The 19,392-nt window shown below is 48.3% G+C and overlaps 1 protein-coding gene across 12 annotated transcripts in view; it reads right to left on the reverse strand.

The window, feature by feature from the left end:
• Positions 1-19,392, reverse strand: part of EXTL3 (exostosin like glycosyltransferase 3) — a 161,365-nt gene that overhangs the window by 40,804 nt on the left and 101,169 nt on the right. For all 12 annotated transcript variants that reach the window (XM_087773780.1, XM_087773779.1, XM_087773785.1 and 9 more), the window contains one exon: positions 1,481-1,609. The gene's annotated coding sequence lies outside the window, so the exon portion shown is untranslated. The remainder of the gene's footprint in view (positions 1-1,480; positions 1,610-19,392) is intronic.

The raw sequence follows: 19,392 nt of genomic DNA on the forward strand, positions 1-19,392 counted from the left end.
TCCTTGAAAAGCTAAATCCATTGCCTCACACATGATCCTCTGCAGCTGTTCTGCCACCTAATCCTTCCAGTGGCTCCTCTGGCCCTTCCATTCCATTGACCGAGAACAAACTTTATCCTCCTGACCTAAAAACGTGAGCTGCGAATTAAAAAAATCCGTACGCTCAGAAACCTGAAGCTGACAAACTAACTCTGCCACTAGCTTGGAAAAGACCACACGGGAAAGACCAGAGCAGGCTGGGGAGGGATTTGAAATGCAACACGCGTGGCTTGGGATCAGTTAAAAGTATTGACTGTCAGTATGAAATATGTGCTGGCGATAAAGCAAGCACTTTAGACACACTCTCAGACTCTTCTTCATTACTAAGACTTTATTCCTCATCAACTCAATAGAGCCTGAGGTCGTAACGCATTGTTATTAGGACTTCAAAAAAAAAAAGGCAAAGTAAAAACCCAATCTGTGGTTTTACCAAGAGAGTCTTCAGTGTTGTATTTAAGAGCAATAAGCAGCCCTGGGGAAAAAGGCTGCTGATTTCCATTGTTCCCAAAAAGAAGTTTGGGGGAGGAGAAACAGGTTAGTTGCTGGGCCTTCCAGCCAACTCATTCCTCTCACTCCTAAGTACTATTTAGTTCTTTAAACTGACTGAGCCCCACGCTGAGATACTCTTGTTAACATTATAACACACTGTTGCTGCCTGATAGACCTAATTACACACACACAAAAAAAGAGGCAGGAAGAGCTCTTAGGAAATCAGAAGCTCAATAATTACCAGAGCCTCTTCCCAAATGCCAATCTGACCGACTCCTCGAGCACGACAGGTTTGCATGCTGCAGTTCCTTCTCCCATGGCGTGGGCCTGCGAGACTAAATTGCTGTTCGGGCACGATGTCACATCTTAGTTCAAATCCCGGGCTGCGTTCCCAGCTTTCCTGAACTCCACAGTAGGCACCCCCCGTGCCGGTGAAGTTACGGGAATACCTGTGCTTCTCCCTCATTTTGCATATCTAGTAGAAAGAGCCAGGCTGGTCTGATCCGTGGATGCTCGCCGAGTCATTACTCTGCAAATGTTCAGTCACCAAGGTCCTCCTGCAAACACCTGAGCGCACCTATTCCTCTCTGCTTACACCTCCTTTTGTCCATCTCCCTATAAAATTAGGGAAATATTGTTCCTTTCTCAGCAGATTTTTGAAGACAGCCTGGAAATTTTAAACTTGCAGTCCTCCAGATCGTAGCACAGCAATAAATAACCATTAGGCAGAATACAGTGACACAGACTGCACTGAACTTTCCAGGAGGAAAATCCACAGGGATCCTGCATCTGCTAAATTAGAGCTCCCAAACCCTGTCTGTATGCACCCATACTCGTCCTAACTCTCTTTCCTCATCAAATGATGGGTCTGCAGTGTTATCGCTGCTGTGTTAGCTCTACAAACTTTCTGCTGTGCTGGCCCTCTCCATAAAGAACAAAGCACCGTACCCACCTCTGTCATGCAGGCTCCCTCCTGATGAGCAGCAAAGGACGGCAGGGAGTGCGTGTTAGAGGCTCCTCTACTTTATCTGTCCAGTCTTGAATAGACAGTTTCTATTGCCAAGTCTCTTTTTCACCAGCACTAAAAATGAAATACAAGAAAAAAAAAAATTTTTAAAGGAGAAGCAGAAAATTCTGCTAAACGAAGAAAATACAGCATATTCTCCCACTTTAGAACAGGGTTTCTGGTGAAATGGAAAAGAAACAAACACAAAGCAGCCCTTCAGTACTGATAACTTTCTACTTCCTAATGCTCTCAAAGGAAAGGATTACACCCCTCATCTCCGATCGCTTTGGGAACAGGAGCAGTTGAACAAGGAGAATAAATCTATTAGGTGTGTGCTGAAAGGTATATTTGAGAGCAGATCTTTAAAAGGAGCAGATGGAAAATTCACTCTGAAATGCTTCACATGCTACAGCCTTAGGGATCATCACGAGGGATTTGTACCATCTCGAGAGCTCACAGGTACAGAGAAATTCTCCTAGGCTAAGATCAACACTGCTACACGCACAACCAGTAAAAGGTCTTGTAATCTGTAAATTCAGGGGATAAACTGCATCCCTGGCTTTAGGAAGCTTTTACCTAAACCAAGGAACATTCACCACATTTGCAGCTCCATGTGAAGCCAAACCTGCTTCCAGCCACGCTCCCCATCGGCAGCGGGGCAGGGGTGGGATAAAGGGGTCCTGGACAGACACTCCAAGAGAGCCCCTTCATGTGCTCGCTCCAGTAAAGTCAGGAAACCAGTCCCAGACAACAAGGACACTGGCTTTGCACCATGCTCGCTACCTTCTCTCCAGTTGAGCATCCTCCTGCCCTGACAGCATAGGACCAGTGCTCCCAGTACAGCGTCATTTCATCTCCTGCAATTCAGAAATCCTTGGGTGGAGGAAAGAGAAGAAAAAGACCCATGTGCAAATTGCCCCAACAGCTCGTCTGGATGGGGGATAGAGCTAGGAGGAAGAAATGCAACAGAATAGAAAACGCAGGACATTACAAGAGCTTTTCTGACTTTCTCTCCTTCGCAGGCCTGCCACCAACCTTAACTGTGAGAGCAGAGAGGGATCAGAGAGGTATTTGGGGTGGTTTAGAAGCTGCACTTGAGGACGAATCCTTTGAGAGCTGCTTCCCACCCCACGTTTTTGGGGGCAAAGGGTGCTCACTCCTGCAACCACGGCATCTCTTGCCAAGGGCACTCCAGCGTGCAACACCCCAGGGCACCAGCCCTCGACCCACGCTCCCACCCTGGAGCTGTTCAGTGCCAGGACCTGCAGGCTCTCCGGGCATGAAACAGATAGATTAAGTCTGCTCCAGCTGCCGAAAGGATCATTATAATCGGCATGAATTCTTTGCCGCTGGTTGCAGAGCCCCAGCAGGCAAGTTCAGGGCCAGACCTTTCTCAGAAGCAATCCCCCCTTCTGAAGCTTCATGGCAAGAAAACCCATAAGCATCATCAGCTGATAAACCCCGACAGGAGAGACCCCAAGATGCACATCTGTTTGTACATCTGCTGGTGCTTTTGAGACCTTATGACAGGGAAATCGATACCCAAAAGAGATGGTAGAGCTAACCGTCCCAGGCGTGGAGGTAAAATGGAGTGCTGCTCCCTCAAGGATGAAAGTTGAGCTGCCACATCATCACAGAAAGGAAAGAAGGAAAAGAAGGGAGGGAGAACTGGGAGAAATGCGCTGGACATCCAGGCTGGGAGCAGGGAGAAGAGGACTGGAAGGGTTTGGAGCGGGGGTTCCTCCTGCCAACTGCCTGCAACACCAAATCCGTCTGCGGTGGCAGCAACCAGACCTTCCAGGGCTCTGGCACCGGCAGAATGAAAAGGCACGTGGAGGTGGGGAATGCCATCAAACTGCAGCTCTGGCCACTACCTGCTTGGCCAAAGCTGCCCTTATGATAGGAGTCCAAAAGGTATTCAAAACTCAGCTGGACAATGCCCAGGTTCAGAGACCCCCAGAGGTCCCTTCCAACCTAAATGATTTTATGATTCTGTGTCTGGGCTCGCAGGTGGCAATAATTCAGAAATGCGAGCAGAAACCTGGAGTCAAGACATCCTGGGTCTGCCCCCGGCTGTAACACTGCCTCTCTCCAGCACCCAGGGGAAATCGGGCAACCTCCATGCCTCATTCTCCCTCTTTCCAAAGCAAAAGTGAACTCAAACTGCTTCAAGGCAGATGAGTGAAGAACTGACAGCCTGGCTTACAGCTTTTTGTTCCCCAACTGAGGCACGGGGAGAAGAGCGTGCTCCAGGAGATGCTCAGTATTGTGGCAAGCAGAAGCTACAGATCTCTCCCCCAGGTGCTTCCAGGTACCTGCCTGCTTTGCCCTCTGTGAAAGGCAGCCGCTGAAGGTCTGTCACGCTCGTCAGCTGAGGTTAACCAAGTGGTTCATGAACATTCATTTATTCTGATGAAATCCTTCAGACAGTAAAACCACATCTAGTTTTCAGAGAGCAGATAACGGACGTATGGAGGAGCAACTTGCCCAAGGTCACCCCAGAAGCTGCGCCAGCTTGGGATTCACTCCACATCTAATTGTCCTGTCCGCAAGATCGTCCGTCTTCCCAGCCTGCATTTTTCCAGCGGCTTCCTTCTCCGGTGCCTTCTTACTTTTTGCATAATGCATTGCGAAATCTACTTTACATAGAGAGCTTTTAGTTCTTAAATTTATTATTTAGTGTTATTTTTTGGTAATAAACCAGCCATATTGTTTTATGTTTTCTTCCAGGCTGCACACAAGCACTTCTCTGCACAAAGAAATACCCGGCTTATGAGCAAATCTTTTTATATTCTGCGGTACCAAACGGCAGAGCACCCTGGATGCAAAATTCACCCCCTTCCACATCTCAGAGCAAGGGACTGCAGGGCAGAGCTTTACATGAAAGCTGGTAAATCTGTACCAGCGGCTTATGTTGTACTGCTCACCGCATTCCCATTTACAAAGTGCTAAGGATTTTTCGGGACGCGGGAAGCAAACCAAGGAAGCAGGTACTTTGCTTCGTGTGCGGTGGCACAAGCTACTTGAGGAGTTGGTGCGTGGCTGAGCTTTTGTTCACCGCTAAAAGGGATAAATTAGGTGTGGGAGGAGGGGAAGGCTCTTTTTGCTTTTACCTTGAAGCAATTAACGAACAAGAACTGTCTTGAGGTAAAACCACAATGAAGATCTAGGCACTTCGCGTCGTACGACAGAAGCGTGCAGAGGTCAACTCCAGACAGGAGAGGGCTGGCTTTCCAAACGCTGACTTTGTGAGACAGCTCAAGTCCTTGGTATTCTTTGTGGTTTTCAGCCCTAGATAGCTCAGACACATTATTTTCCCCAAGGCAAAAATACAAACCTCTCTCACCTCCCTAAAACACCATTGTCACCATTTCCTCAGCAGAAAATAACCACGTGGCAGAATTCAGGCTCCTGCTCTCTGAGAGATGCTTCAGGTGATAATTAAGCACAAATTTAAAATTTTCTTTGTCCTGGATAAGTTATAAGAAAAAGGAAATATTGTCCAAACAGCTCAGAAACACACACAATGTTTAACAGCATCTCACTTACCAGGATGGGTCACTATGGAAAATAACCCATCTCTGTGGGTTTTCTGGAAAGTTTGCCCATTTCCTTCACGCAGCAAAGAAGTCAATTCTGGAGACTGAGCATCTCGAGGGGCCTCTAACAAGCACAGAATCATACGGGTGGCTTCTCACGGACTCCAGTGGGCAAGGGGGCAGGTCAGCAGTCAGTCCTTGCAACCCAGGCACGCCGGAAAGTTTACATCCACGGAAAGCCTATAGAAACTGGGGAACCCCAGCTGCTACTTCCGAGCAAGGTGCAGTGACGCTAAATTCGTCAGTGCTACACGGCCAAATTAACTGGGCTAATCAACTCCAAATGTACCTTCCCTCCCTGTAATAGCTCTTTCACCCGCTCCCCGTCTTCCCATCTGTATCTGTGCGGCTGTGCGTGTAACACCGGCTTTTCCCCTCCGCTCAGAAAAGCCTTTGATGCGCGGGGCGGGCAGCTGCACGCAGTCTCATTAGCAAGCTGACGGCCTTCTGCACTTCTTGGAGAACGCTTCATCACCACGTAAGTGGAGGCCGCTCCGTTTCAGACAGCCTGATCGATCACGCCAAATAACTAAATTACCTGACGTGCCATAATCACCCATATTTATATAGCAGGCGGATTCTTATCCGACACAGTTCATTACAAAGCAAGCTAGAAATTCAGATGCACAAACACAACTACTGCCAGGACTCTATTAATCTGGACTAGCTTCAAAGAGGATCCTTTGGGTGAAAACCCCTCTCTCGTTACCAGACACCCGAGTCACGCAGTCCCAATTAGGTGAGGGGCATTAAATGCCTTCCTGCTGCACTCACAGGCATGCAACACAGCAGGAACCCAGTGGCTCAACTAATCTGCATTTTCACCGTCTGCAGATGTTTTAGGAGAAAGGTGTCACCGTGCCACACACCATCATGCCACCACCTCCGCCGCTGGGCTTGTGTAAAAGCTGTCCCCCTTTCACTGTAACAGCATCCTAGCCCCACTACCCCTGTTACACTGGTAGCTAGTAGCACTTTGGCACGGGTAGGCTTTGGACTGTGCATATTCCTCTAGATTTGGCCACATACAAGAGTGGAAATGCACTCTGCACAGAGAGACTGAATTGCAATAACCGATTCTGGAGAAATCACGCCTCCAACAAAAACCGAGCCACGGGGCAAAAATATACCTAAGGATATTCTGCCTTTTCTAGCCTTCTGAGCATAGTTCATGATTGTCCTGCTCCCTCCTCCCCCGTCACGCAAACGCCCCCAGCTTCACTGGTCCTTCTGGATTGTATCACACAGCATTTTCCTCCTGTTTCTTTTTTTGACCCCCCTTTGACCGTGCCTTAGTAAGCCTTTTCTGAAGACCCGGCTCAGTGGTGAACTGAGTCACGGTGAACATGCACGTCTGTCCATTCTCCTCCCCATCTGTTTAACCTGCGAGCTCTCCAGGGCATGGCCTGTCCTTAAAACACTCAGAGAACACCATGAAGCGTATCTACAGATCTCCCTCCTGCGCAAGGTACCCACGTGCTGGCAGAAAGCAGTACAGCGTGTGCCATCCTTGCTGTAAAAACGCTGCTGGCGTAAACGATGTGCCGGATAAAGTCCCCACCTGAAACCAAGGGGCACCGCTGGGACAGACCTTTTGGGTAAGATCTCTGCCAGCTAAAGCCATGTTATGATGGCTGAAATAAAGAAATAAAAGCTAAATACCATAGTCGTACAAAGCAAAGAGGAACCTGACCAGGTGACTCAAGCTGGCCTAACAAACCAGATGTTTGCAGTCCAGCTAATGAGAGCCTGTGCAGGACACCTGCACTATACAGGTTAGGACATGCACATGTGGAAGCAGCTAAATATGGCACTTCAAAATACACAGAGAGAATGAAACACTATGCCTGAAGCTTGTGGGTGTGCTTAACGAAGTTATTAACCAGCAGAAGAGTGTATGATAGAAGATAAGCACTAGCAGAATGCATGATAATTAAATTTCTACAAAGCGAAGTTGCCGCTTGGATTTGAAATGTGGATAATTTGACACACGCTGTGTGGTGTTCTGTCACTGGTGCCCAGCGCTTCGCTTGCAAGATATCATGAAGAAACATAAATGACAAACCTAGTCTCAAGCTGTGTGGCTGGAGAAGACTAACAACACCCAGTCCTTGGAAAAGGCAGGATGGGAGACAGCAAACTCCGCTCAGCATGTGTGTCCAGCATGGAGACCGCTCCTGTCGTAACAGGTTGGTAGAAAGACATAAAGAAACCACCGCGGGACAGATGTAGTAATAACAGACCAGTAAGGAAGGGCAAAGTTACACTGTTCTGTTTAAGGACGTCCTAAGAGAAAGGTCAGGGAAAGAGGGTCGAAGAACTTGGCCAAAGCTGGAGGTGAAGGAAGGAATTACCTTTTCACCTGCGCAAGGCAGACTCAATCACTGAGCAAGACTAGATGGGTTTTGGAAAGCCATGGGTTACAAAAGTTAAGCTAAGGGTTAGATTGAGTCTTCCTAGAAATAAACTGATCAACTAAATACAACCAGCTTGCCAAATTTGTAATAATGCAGCTTTATATTAGTAATCGGGCAACCAAAGGAGGCCTCTGCTCTGCAGCAGCATCCCTCCACCCCAAGCCTGTGCCCATTCTGAGGGTCCCAGCGGGGCTGCTCCCTCTCTACCGCTTCACTGCTGCAGCCTGGGCAAGACGCAGCCCAAACCGATGGGCTCCCTTTCAGCGTTTCTTAATATCTGAAACTTAACAGCAAAGAACCCCACCAAAACCATGAATACCCAAACTTCCTAGTTTTATGAAATTCCTGTCATATACATAATTTACATATTATTTCATTTTATTTGGACGCTTCTGGTTCCCAGCTCACACCTGGGGCTCAGGAGGCATCAGCAACGCACCATACTCCGGGAAGCGTGTTATCCCATACTCACACTGACCTTTTTTTTGCCCTCCCACGTGTTAGGCAGCATATTCCTTATGGAACCGCTGCTTCACACCTCCACGATGGCCGCTTTTGGGAAATGCTTTGGGATCCTTCAAAGTAAAAGGTAATTCTGCCAACTCTCAGGGCTGGGAACTTGAGGGTATTAGGAAGAGTACGGCAGGACTGTTTAATGGCCGCAAACTTAATGAGCAAACACAGCACTTCTTTTGACCTCAAAAATTACTTTTTAGGATAAAAGAGAGGAGGTCTTAAAATGAAAAAAGCACGATGAAATGCTTCAACCAATGGCACTGCCGCATGGAGCCTTTCCTTAGCATCCCGGAGCAGATGTGCTGCACTCAAAATGTCTTTGTCTATTAAAACTGTGTCAGCTTCAGAGACTCCAAAACTCCCTGTGGCATAAACAGAATTTGTAATGAACAGCTGCAGGATACAGGAGTAGCCACGCAAAATGCAGCTGCTGCGATCATTTTCTTTGCTCCCCTCTCACCACCTTTTCCGAATCCCACCTTCCCCCATTTGGGTCTCTCCTGTCCTCCTTCTCCCACAGCCTCACGGCCTCACTCTGTCTTCTGCACCCTCCACAGATGAGCATCGTCAGCCCATCAGTTTAGTTCATCCATGCCCTTCTTCATGCTTCCCGGTGACCCACCTCCAGCCTCCTTCTTCTCAGCAAGTCAGCTAACGGCCAGCAGTTTGAGGGCAGACACCCAGCACTGGTTTCCTCTATTGACATTTATTATTTTTGAAGCCTGCGAGCACTGCTCATCTCCTTAGACCGCGTCTTGCTGTGCCCGCACATCTCCTGCTCTAACAGAGCCGTGCTCCCATGCAAGCCCTCAAGCGTTCTCACACCTCTCCAGCCTCTGCAGAGTTTTGCTGCTGCTTTGCTTGCTTGCACCAAGAAAGTGCAAAAGGGAGAAATAAAGAGGAAAAACATTATCACGCCAAACCCTGTAATTCCACAGAACATGAGCAATCCTCAGGGAAGGATTCAGTCTGAGTAAATTGAAACCCACTAATAGAGCTTTTAGCTTCAACGCTGCCTTCCAGGCCAAGGCACCAAAGCGTGACTCCTTGTGTGAGTTGGTTTGTTTTTTTTTAAACCTCTGCCTTTGAAACCAAAAATCTGTCAAGCATACAGCCTGGTCCAAAGGCACTTGCCAACTGCTCTCCCGAACCTAATAGTGTCCTGTTAGCTAGCTAGAATGATTATTAATTTAGTCAGGCACTTGTAACGGCCCCTGCGATGCTCAGCACTGTACTCCGAGAAAAATATCATCTTTTCTCTCAATGTAGCCCCAACTTCTGGGAACACCAGCACAAATGAAGTCTGAATTCTTACTGTTTGATGCCTTCAAGCTTCCGTGGGGTTCTCCAGTAACCCATAAAGAGCCTCAGTTTCCTATTTTCAGGACATTTATAGAGAGTTAATGCTTTGGTGAGCTCTGTCCCTCTAATTTGAGTGAAAACAGCTGATAGGTTCAAAAGGTATTGGAAGACTAACAGATAAGACCAGATGCCAAAGTCTCATTTTATTAGAACACTCTAACAACATTAAAGACCGTGTAATGCTAAGCAATAGCGTCTTTTTAAAGAAATCCTTATTAACTGGTATCGAACACGCAGGCTAGCTAAATACCTTGTGACTTTGAGACAATCTGTCCGATGTAATCATGTAATGTCCAAATGCTTGAGCTACCCATCCACCGCAGTGTGTGGTGAGACTGGTGCTAGCACTGAGCAGCTTAAACCAGCCAAGTTTTTGCGAAGTTAATGGCTTAACAGCTTCCCTGGATTGGCAGCAGGATCTACAGGACAGATCTTATTCATAGCTGACAGAGCTTCCAACAGTTAACATCGCTAATGGCCTTTCATGGCCCAGAGGAAAAATTCCCAGAGAAACCGTCAGCCATGGATACTGTGGATACGTTCTGCACTTCGGAGATTGCCCAAGTAATCCTCACCATGCGCAGTCCCACCTGCCCGTTCACAGCAGAAGGTGAAGAGAATCCAAATGTTAGCAGAGGGGGTGCATTTGGGAAGGCTGAAGCTGCTTTGGCGAGGACACACCAGGCTTAAAAATACTCCAGGCAGAAATCTCCAACGCACAACAGCTATTTTTGCTGGGTAAGTGGGGCCAAATGTCCTCGGAGCAGCTCAGAAACGGGCAGTGGGATGCTCTGCCAGCCCAATGCTCGTGCAGATGAAGCAATCGCTTCCAACACAAGCTGGTGTCTCCCAGCCATCATCCCAAAGATCAGACCATTTCCAACTCATGCCAGCTTCAGGGACCATTTGCAGAATAGACGCTTAGAGGTCCTAATGGATGAGGAAGCTACAAACATCTCTTCTGGCCATTTCCATCAGTTATTGTGGATGGACGAGTAAGGCCTAGCATCTCTCATGCTGTGCCATCTCACTCCCATCTCAGTGGATTGAGCCACAGATGGCTCAGATCACACAAAAATATTGCAAAGTACAGCACAGCTATCTCCCTTTTAGGCTTAATATCACAACAGGTTGGCTAGTGCATGAGTTAACTATTGCCATCCACTGGACAAAAGCTGCTCGTGTCCCCAGTAAATACCTGATGCCCAGCCAAGAAAAGGGGAGACATTCCCAGGGCTTGGGAAAGCTGCTGGTGAACACACGCTCAGCGGCACAGCCACCACCTCCTCTGCGAACGTGCCGTGCAGACAGACACGAAGGCATCGGCTTGGAACAAAGTCATTAAGATAGCCACAAAATTCACTACTCAATTTGACCACTGTATAGAATCCAATAAAAATAATAAAAAACCACGAGGATGGCTATATTAGATCAAACCAATCATCCATCCACTTCAGCCCCTTACTGAGTGCTCATTTCCAGCTGCTTTCATGCAGACTACTCGTAAGTCATAGTCACAGAACAGCTTATTCAGAACAATTTTTCCCTAACCACTAGCAAATAGTGGAGAACAGAAGCTGCCCACCAAAATACTTCTTTGAAGCAATCAATCATGTACATTCTCATCTGTACAAAGTCTGAACTGTTAAAAAAAAAAAGAAGAAAAAAAAGAAAAGGAAAACCACATCAAGCACTTGGTTTCATCGCTTCTTGCGGCACTCTTGGTTTCATCGCTTCTTGCGGCAGTGAGTTCCACAGCTGAGCTCCACAAATGATTTCCTTTCACCAGCTTCAACTAAAAACCCTCCTAATTCAGTCTGTGCTTCTTCTACAGCGTTACGCACCTCTACAGTGACGGGTACAACGGGACCGTCACGCAACTCACTATGGACCCAGAGGAACAGCGGTAAGAAAGCCACCAGAACAAGAACTGCTACCTTACCTTCTCTAAGGCATCTGACATCCCACCACATGCTCCTCTCTGAACTAGGCAGTATTAATCTTTTCAATCCTTGCCGCCATCAGTGTTGGCAGAGAAGCAGAAATACAAGGATCCTGCTGCCAAGAGACCATTTCAGCATAAATTTGTACTTCTGCTCTTGTCTCATCCTTCCTGATGGACATCCTGGTTCTCCAGCACAGTCCTTCTGCAGAGTAGCCCTCCCTCTCTTTTATCCAACATCCTCTCTATGTTCTGTTTCTGTTCCAGTCATTTCCCAAATTTGTGCCGAGTTGTTTTTTTTTTTTTTTTAAATTGCTCTCAATATGTCACTCTATATTACTCAACAGCAGATTTATTTAAACGTGTCAATGCTGTTGCTTAGCAGATCTGACTGTGCTTTACAATTTAAGCCTGCTTCAGAATCACGTGTTCCCCCTCCCAGTGCTCCCTAACGCATCTGATCATCCAGAAGTTTGAGGAAAACAAAAATGAGTCCGACTCTAAAGGCAGTCCACTAGCCTGCCTGGGAAAGCTTCACTAGAGATGCTTAAAAAAAAAAAACCAAACACCACCAAAAACCACCCTAGAAGAAGAGGAATTCTGCCAAAAAGCCCACCCGACTTTTCTTCTCAGTTAGGAAGCAGTATCAGCTGCGATTTGTCTTCCATTTTCTACCCTGTACCCACAAGCTTCAATAGGAGCCCATCAAGTAAATGATCATCAAGAGTTTTGAATGAGTCCTAATACGGAGCTAATATCAGCTTTCCCCAAGCAGCAAGCTAATTTTAGGTAATGGCCTTCAACTGCTCTATAAAAGGCCTGGAACACCCAGGTGAGAGCATGTTCTGACCTTTGAAATTAGACTTGGGTCTTTGCTGAGAGAGAGAAGATAACGTGCAACTAAATCACATACATACACAATGTTTTCTGCTTGGGCTTTTCAAGCTCTCCAACCAGCAATGGTGTAGGTTCAGTCATTGCCCCCACGGACTCCCACTCGCACATTCACAGCCGAGCAACCGGAGCGCCTAATGACTCTACACAGCGTCGGCAAGCTCCACGCACAAATACAGCGAGAGGCAGAAGCTGTCCCAAAATGCCTATGAAAAAGACTAAGCAAAACCAAGAAAATGTCATCCTGCAATCCACTGAAGCAGAATAAACGCAAGCGAATTGCCCGAGAGCATGCCAAAACCTGCCACTAACAGATGCCAAGTCTTCTGCGCGTTCATCCAGGGCTCGAACCGTGAGGTTGTCTCCATGCGCTTGTCTCCACTCGAGGTGTATTATACGTGTTGCCCCTAAGCTGACCTCATCCTCTGCCCCAAAATCTCCAGCTCAATCATCACCCCGCATCCCTCCAAGCAAGGCTGGTTTAGGGGGAATTAACTCCCATAAACTGATGTCGTCAAGACAACCTCCAGCAGCTGCTAATTCCAGATTCGGATTGCAAATCACACCCAAGAAACCAGGTTCACAACCTTGGGAATTGATACCATAACCTGAGACAGCCCAACTGAAGACCAAACTTGCAGCAGGACCTGCCAGAACGGCTGCTGATGGGTTTCCAAAAATAACCCAGTTCCCTTTCTGTGGTGCCTGATGTCCGCTTACTTACAGCCACCTAAAAATAGCCCTTCCCATTTGGATCAATGAAGAGAGCTGACAGAAGTGAAAGACGCTCATCACTCTGCACACACGCAAGACTAAAGGAGATAAAATACTTTTGAAATGCGGCATAGGGAACAATCCCACGCTGGCCCCGAGAGAGCCAGCTGGATGGGCCTAATGATTCTTCTCCAGCAACAGCTGTGATTGAGTTTATTTCCATTTTGTGTGATTAAAAAGAAAGAGACAGATAAAAGGGAGAACAAAAAGTCCAAGATTTCAAAAGGCACTAAAAATAAAACACTTGGCACCCTACCTTGACAGCATTTATAGTGATAGCCAAGCAGTCCTCATAACCTAAAAGGAAGACGCAAGTAATTTATAGGCAGGGAAACCAAGGCACAAAAACGTTAAAATACTGACTCAATCATCAATAAAATCAACAGCAGGAGTAGGTTTAAAGGGCAGGCCTTCCTGATGCACCTTCCTATATTCATGCCGTAAGACCCCTCTCCATTTATTCTTCATGAAGCCAAGGAAATTGTTTCCATTGCCTGGCAAGCGTAAATCGATGCCGAAGAGTTCAGCAGCTCCTCACAAGGAGTTACAGTCCATTTAGCTGATAAAAGTTAACCGGTTTTCAGAGCCTGTTCGCACCTCACAGGGAAAACACACTTTTTCAAAATTCAAACATACAAGTTTAGCAGCAGGATGCCTGAAATTAATCCCTTTATTTAAACACGAACAACTTTAAGAGTCTCTAAGCAATTGTAAAGGCTTTATTAGCTAAGGCAATGAAAGCCCATGAGCAGCCAAGTCAAGACGAAGCCAAGGTTATCTGCAGTAAGTTTCCAAGCATTAACTTTGACAACGTAAACATGCTCTTGAGAGTATTTGTACCTCAGAAGTAGGAATAAAGAGGACAGCAACGCAACTGGAAAGGCTGCACCTTGCTGCTGGCAGAGTCTGTGAGCAGGGATGGATGGAGCAAATCCTCCTGGAAGCCATTTCCATGGCTGTGAAGGGCCAGAAGGTGACTGGGAACACCACAGATGTACCATGGGCAAATCGTACCTCACCGATCTGATTGTCTTCTGTAACCAAGTGACCGGCTTGGTAGATGTCAGATGGACCTGGATAAGCTGGAGAAGTGGGCCCATGGGAACTTCACGAGGCTCAACAAGGCCAAGTGCAAGGTCCTGCACCGGGGTCGGGGCAACCCCCGGTATCAGCACAGGCTGGGGGATGAAGGGATGGAGAGCAGCCCTGCTGAGGACTTGGTGGTATTGGTGGATGAAAAGCTGGGCATGAGCCAGCAACGTGCACTTGTGGCCCAGCCAGCCAGCCGTCTCCTGGGCTGCATTCCCAGCAGCGTGGCCAGCAGGGCGAGGGAGGGGATTCTGCCCCTCTGCTCCGCTCTGGGGAGACCCCCCTGGAGCCCTGCCTCCAGCTCGGGGGTCCTCAGCACGGGAAGGACATGGCCCTGTTGGAGCAGGGCCCGAGAAGGGACACGAAGAGGATCAGAGGGCTGGAACAGCTCTGCTATGAGGAAAGGCTGACAGAGGGGGTTGTTCAGCCTGGAGAAGAGAAGGCTCCAGGGAGACTTTACAGCAGCCTACCAGTACTTGAAGGGGGCCTACAGGAAAGATGGGGAGGGACTCTTTATCAGGGACTGTAGCGATGGGACAAGGGGGAATGGTTTTAAGCTGAAAGAGGGTTGATTTAGATTAGATATTAGGAAGAAATTCTTTACTGTGAGGGTGGTGAAACACTGGAACGAGTTGCCCAGAGAGGTGGTAGATGCCCCATCCCTGGAAACATTCAAGGTCAGGCTGGACGGGGCTCTGAGGAACTTGCTCTAATTGCAGATATCCCTGCTCGTTGCAGGACGATTGGACCAGATGACCTTTAAAGGTCCCTTCCAACCTAAACCATTCCATGATTCTATGTGCAGACCGCAGTTGAAGTTGATTACCTTGACATCATCAAGGTCTTTGATGTAGTCCCCTATGACTGGATATACAGGGGGAAAAAACAAATGACTGGAACAGGAGCCCAGAGAGGTTGCAGACCCTCCACCCCATCGATGGTCAAACCTCAACTGGACAAAGCCCTGAGCAGCCTCATCTATCTTTGCAGTTAGCTTTACTTCAAGCAGGACGTTGGATTAGAGACCTCCAGAGGTCCGTTCCAACCTGATTTGTTCTACAATACAAAGAAATGCCACAGAGAAGGTGGAAGTCTTTCCTGGAGATATCTGAAATAGATAAAGCTCTAATGTATAATAAAAGCAACTCTTCATAGCATTCTCACAGCATTCTCCTGGAGAAACCAGCTGCTCATGGCTTGGTTAAGTGCACTCTGCACTGGGTAAAAACCTGGCTGGCGGCCGGGCCCCGAGAGCGGTGGTGAATGGAGTCAAATCCAGTTGGTGGCCGGTCACCAGTGCTGTTCCCCAGGGCTCAGTGCTGGGGCCGGTCCTGTTCAACACCTTTATCGATGATCCGGAGGAGGGGATCGAGGGCACCCTCAGTCAGTTTGCAGGGGACACCAAGCTGGGCAGGAGCGTTGATCTGCTGGGGGGCAGGGAGGCTCTGCAGAGGGCCCTGGCCAGGCTGGGTCGATGGGCCCAGGCACTGGGTGAGGGTCAGCAAGGCTCAGGGCCGGGTCCTGCACTGGGGGCACAACAACCCCAGGCACCGCTGCAGGCGTGGGGAGGAGCGGCTGGGAGCTGCCCGGCGGGAAAGGGCCTGGGGGTGCTGGTCGACAGCCGCTGAACATGAGCCAGCAGTGTGCCCAGGTGGCCAAGAGGGCCAGTGGCATCCTGGCTTGTGTCAGGAATGGTGTGGCCAGCAGGAGCAGGGCAGGGACCGTCCCCCTGTGCTGGGCACTGGGGAGGCCGCCCCTCGAATGCTGTGCTCAGCGCTGGGCCCCTCACCCCAAGGCGGCCATGGAGGGGCTGGAGCGTGGCCAGAGCAGGGCAGCGAGGCTGGGGCAGGGGCTGGAGCCCAAGGCTGGGGAGGAGCGGCTGGGGGAGCTGGGGGTGCTCAGCCTGGAGAAGAGGAGGCTGAGGGGAGCCCTCATCGCTCTCTGCAACTGCCTGAAAGGAGGCTGGAGCCGGAGGGGTCGGTCTCTGCTCCCCAGGAACAAGCGATGGGACGAGAGGGAACGGCCTCAAGCTGCGCCAGGGCAGGGTTAGGTTGGATATTAGGGAAAACTCCTTCCCCCAAAGGGCTGTCAGGCCCTGGCCCAGGCTGCCCAGGGCAGGGGTGGAGTCCCCATCCCTGGGGGGATTTAAAAGATGGGGAGATGTGGTGCTGAGGGACATGGTTTAGTGGTGGGCTTGGCAGTGCTGGGCTAACGGTTGGGCTCGATGATCTTAAGGGTCTTTTCCAACCTAAAGGACTCTATGATTCTGTAAGCTCTTCACTGAACTGATGATCTGGTGACAGGGGGAAGTCTCCCAGCACACTCTGTTTCCTTTTCTCTAATGTTTACATCTTGATAGAGGAATAAATCTGTTCATTTAAGACACATATACCACTTTCACATTAAAATTCAAGGTGCTTTAGTGGCATCATAAGACTTAATACCTGTAAGAGGTGATAAACATTCATGAGAGCAACACTATAAGATTAAATGCATTGGGCTGATGTTAACAGACATTTTAAGAGATATCCTTTTAAGGACTCCTCTGCTCAACCACTACATATTCATTTCCCCAAATCCTTTCATGTATCCAACACGTAGAGAGATACACAAGGCACACACATCCCAGACTGGATCCCGTCTGGTTGCTTTAGTGGGACGAAAAAAGAACGGATTAGATGCTGTCTTTGAATTCTAGGTGTTACCAGGTTTGGGATTTTTTTTTTAGAAATGTCTTCTGTTGTTACTAGAAAGTATAACTATTGAGTTTCACCAAAATCGAAAACTCCTCTCAGGTTCCTTTTCCTTTCACCTTACTCTAACAGCTGTCTTGCCAAAATCCATAGAAGACAAAAATCTATAGTTCCTAGTATACACATTTTGAAACGGTTTCAAGTGCAGACCAGAGTTTTCACCCTTAATAGGGTCTTGTAAGACACACAGCTATCTTCCTGACTTTGCTGGTTCTGATCCAGAAGGAAAAAAACCCAAAACCACAAGTCGCTGGTTTTGCTGACCAGGATTACCCGACTTAGTGAGTATCAGCAGCCTTCAAGGACACGGTATAACGCACCAGAGTGGAAATCACAAGTGCTGGATGCAGTTCCCTTAAATCCTCTAAGCCTCTTGCTTCTCCGCTGTAACAGCCGTTTAAGTGTTGATAAACTCACTTTTAGATTATTTTAATAAAACTGAAGGTCAGCAAACGATTTTGCAATTAAGACTGTCGCATAATTCTCAGCCTGATGCGTACCTCAAGCCTACTCCATTGCCCTGTGGGGTCACCAGGCCTTGATGACAGATCGCTCAGAGCCACGTCTTGCAGCAGCATGTGTTTTGCAGCTTCTCCAAGCCCTGGCTGCAAGCACCTGCACCCCTCTGCAAACCTTGGCCATGTTTAGTGACAGAGTTGGCTTCTGTGCATCCCTCTGCACTGGACAACTCCTCCTGCTTCACCAGCTCAGAAGTTGCCTCTTGCCCAGGGTGGCTTTGCGGATGAAGGGTGAGCAGTTGCACTGACCGGTTCTCATCAACCCATCCCTGCATCTAAAACGCTCCTGACTCTCTTCAAAGTCAATCTGAAGAAACACATCAGTCTTGAACAAAAAAAAGCCTCTGATACAGGGAGGTCATTCTAATATCAACCAGCGGAGGGCAACCACACACATACACAACAGCCAGCATCCTACTGCCTGATTAAAAACAAACAAAAAAAAAAAGCACTTTTTCCCATTTCCAACCATCAGAAGAGTTTAAGTGTTCCATCTTTCCCATTCTGCCTTATTTATGTCTATGCCCCTCCTTGTGACACTTAAACACCACCCACCAAATAGCAGGTTATATGCACCTGAAATTAGGCAAAAGAGAACTTAAATTCCTCAGTTCCCCTGCTCAGCAGCAGTTCTGCTCTTCTCCCCATACATGAGAAGGACCTGCCGGGCCACACAAGCAAACCACACAGCAGAAAAGCAACGCTCTCCCCCTTGCATTTCAGCATAAAACCACATGGACAAGATCCCTGGAAGAGTTTCACCATCTTATTTTTCAGGTATGAGGCCTGCGCTGTCAGGGCTTACCCAAACTATGCAATAGGAGAACACAGCAGCTGGGATCTAGCAGGAATGGATCAGCACCTGGCAGGTCTTCAGCAAACAAAATTCTTACCCAGCTAAGCAACACATGCAGGATATAAAGGAGAAGGCGGGTGAATGCTGTACGGATCCTACGCCATGCTGATAAGCCATGGTGCTTCTAACTCACAGAAGTTAGAAGGCAGCAGCACATCCCCTCCGGACGGCCACTTCTTTCACGCTATCCGGAGACGAAAGGCTAAAGCAAGCTATTATCTTCAGAGGCTTGACAAAACAGCAAGGCAAATCAACTAATGCTTTAGCGAGAGGCAATCCAATAGTTTCAGCTGAGCAATTGTTTGAACAGTCGCAGTGTTTTGGTACAAAGACAGGTTGAAAATCAATAACTCTGAAGTCCAGCCCAAGTAGATCTTAAGCAAATAGGAAACAAAACACTCCTTTTCTTTCACCGCCCTGGCAAGCTCAGACCCCCTTCCACAGCCCAACCAAGCAAGCGCGTCCATGCCCCAGCCAAACCACGGTGTGAGCAGAGCGGTGCTGCCCAGCACACTGCTGCGCTGACTTCGTCAGCTGAACCGGTAACCCCCCGAGCTTGTTGAGACAAGTCGGTCGCTGTACGTGCTGCTAAGGAGAATACATCAGTCACAGCTGGTAATTTGGGCACTGGAAGCAAGGAAACTGCTCGTGAGCTGGCTATAAATAGCAAAGGGACTGGGGATATTTTCTCCCTCTCGCGTACGTCTGCCCGCCCTGCTGCACAAACCCTTGGGAGCCTGTGTCAGCCTGCTCTGATCCTCTCAGGATTCAAAAGAAGCAGGAGATGAAGGGGAAAGGGTTTGTTCAGGAGAGCCCAACAACCATAGCTTTTATACCTTGGGGCAGGATATCCTGCGAGTAATGACATTCCTCAGTACTTAGCTGGGAAAACCCAGGGAAAGCAGGTGTTTGTGGGAGAAGCCCTGGGTGACTCAGCTCTTCACCCTCGCGTTTCTCCCCATCAACATTTCAACAGCACAACGCACTGGTGTTACAGGGGTGAGACATGGGGAGTCACTCGGTATGTGAAATGGGAAGTCAACAACCCAGTCACCTCTGATTTTTAAGGATACTCATTTCTTCATCATCATTATGCTCTGTTGTGAAAGTCACTTTATGATCTCAGCTAGTCTGGGAT

The sequence above is a fragment of the Nipponia nippon genome, unplaced genomic scaffold (assembly GCF_047370975.1).
Source record: "Nipponia nippon isolate SJK-2023a ecotype South Korea unplaced genomic scaffold, ASM4737097v1 scaffold_4, whole genome shotgun sequence".
Lineage (NCBI taxonomy): Eukaryota > Metazoa > Chordata > Aves > Pelecaniformes > Threskiornithidae > Nipponia > Nipponia nippon.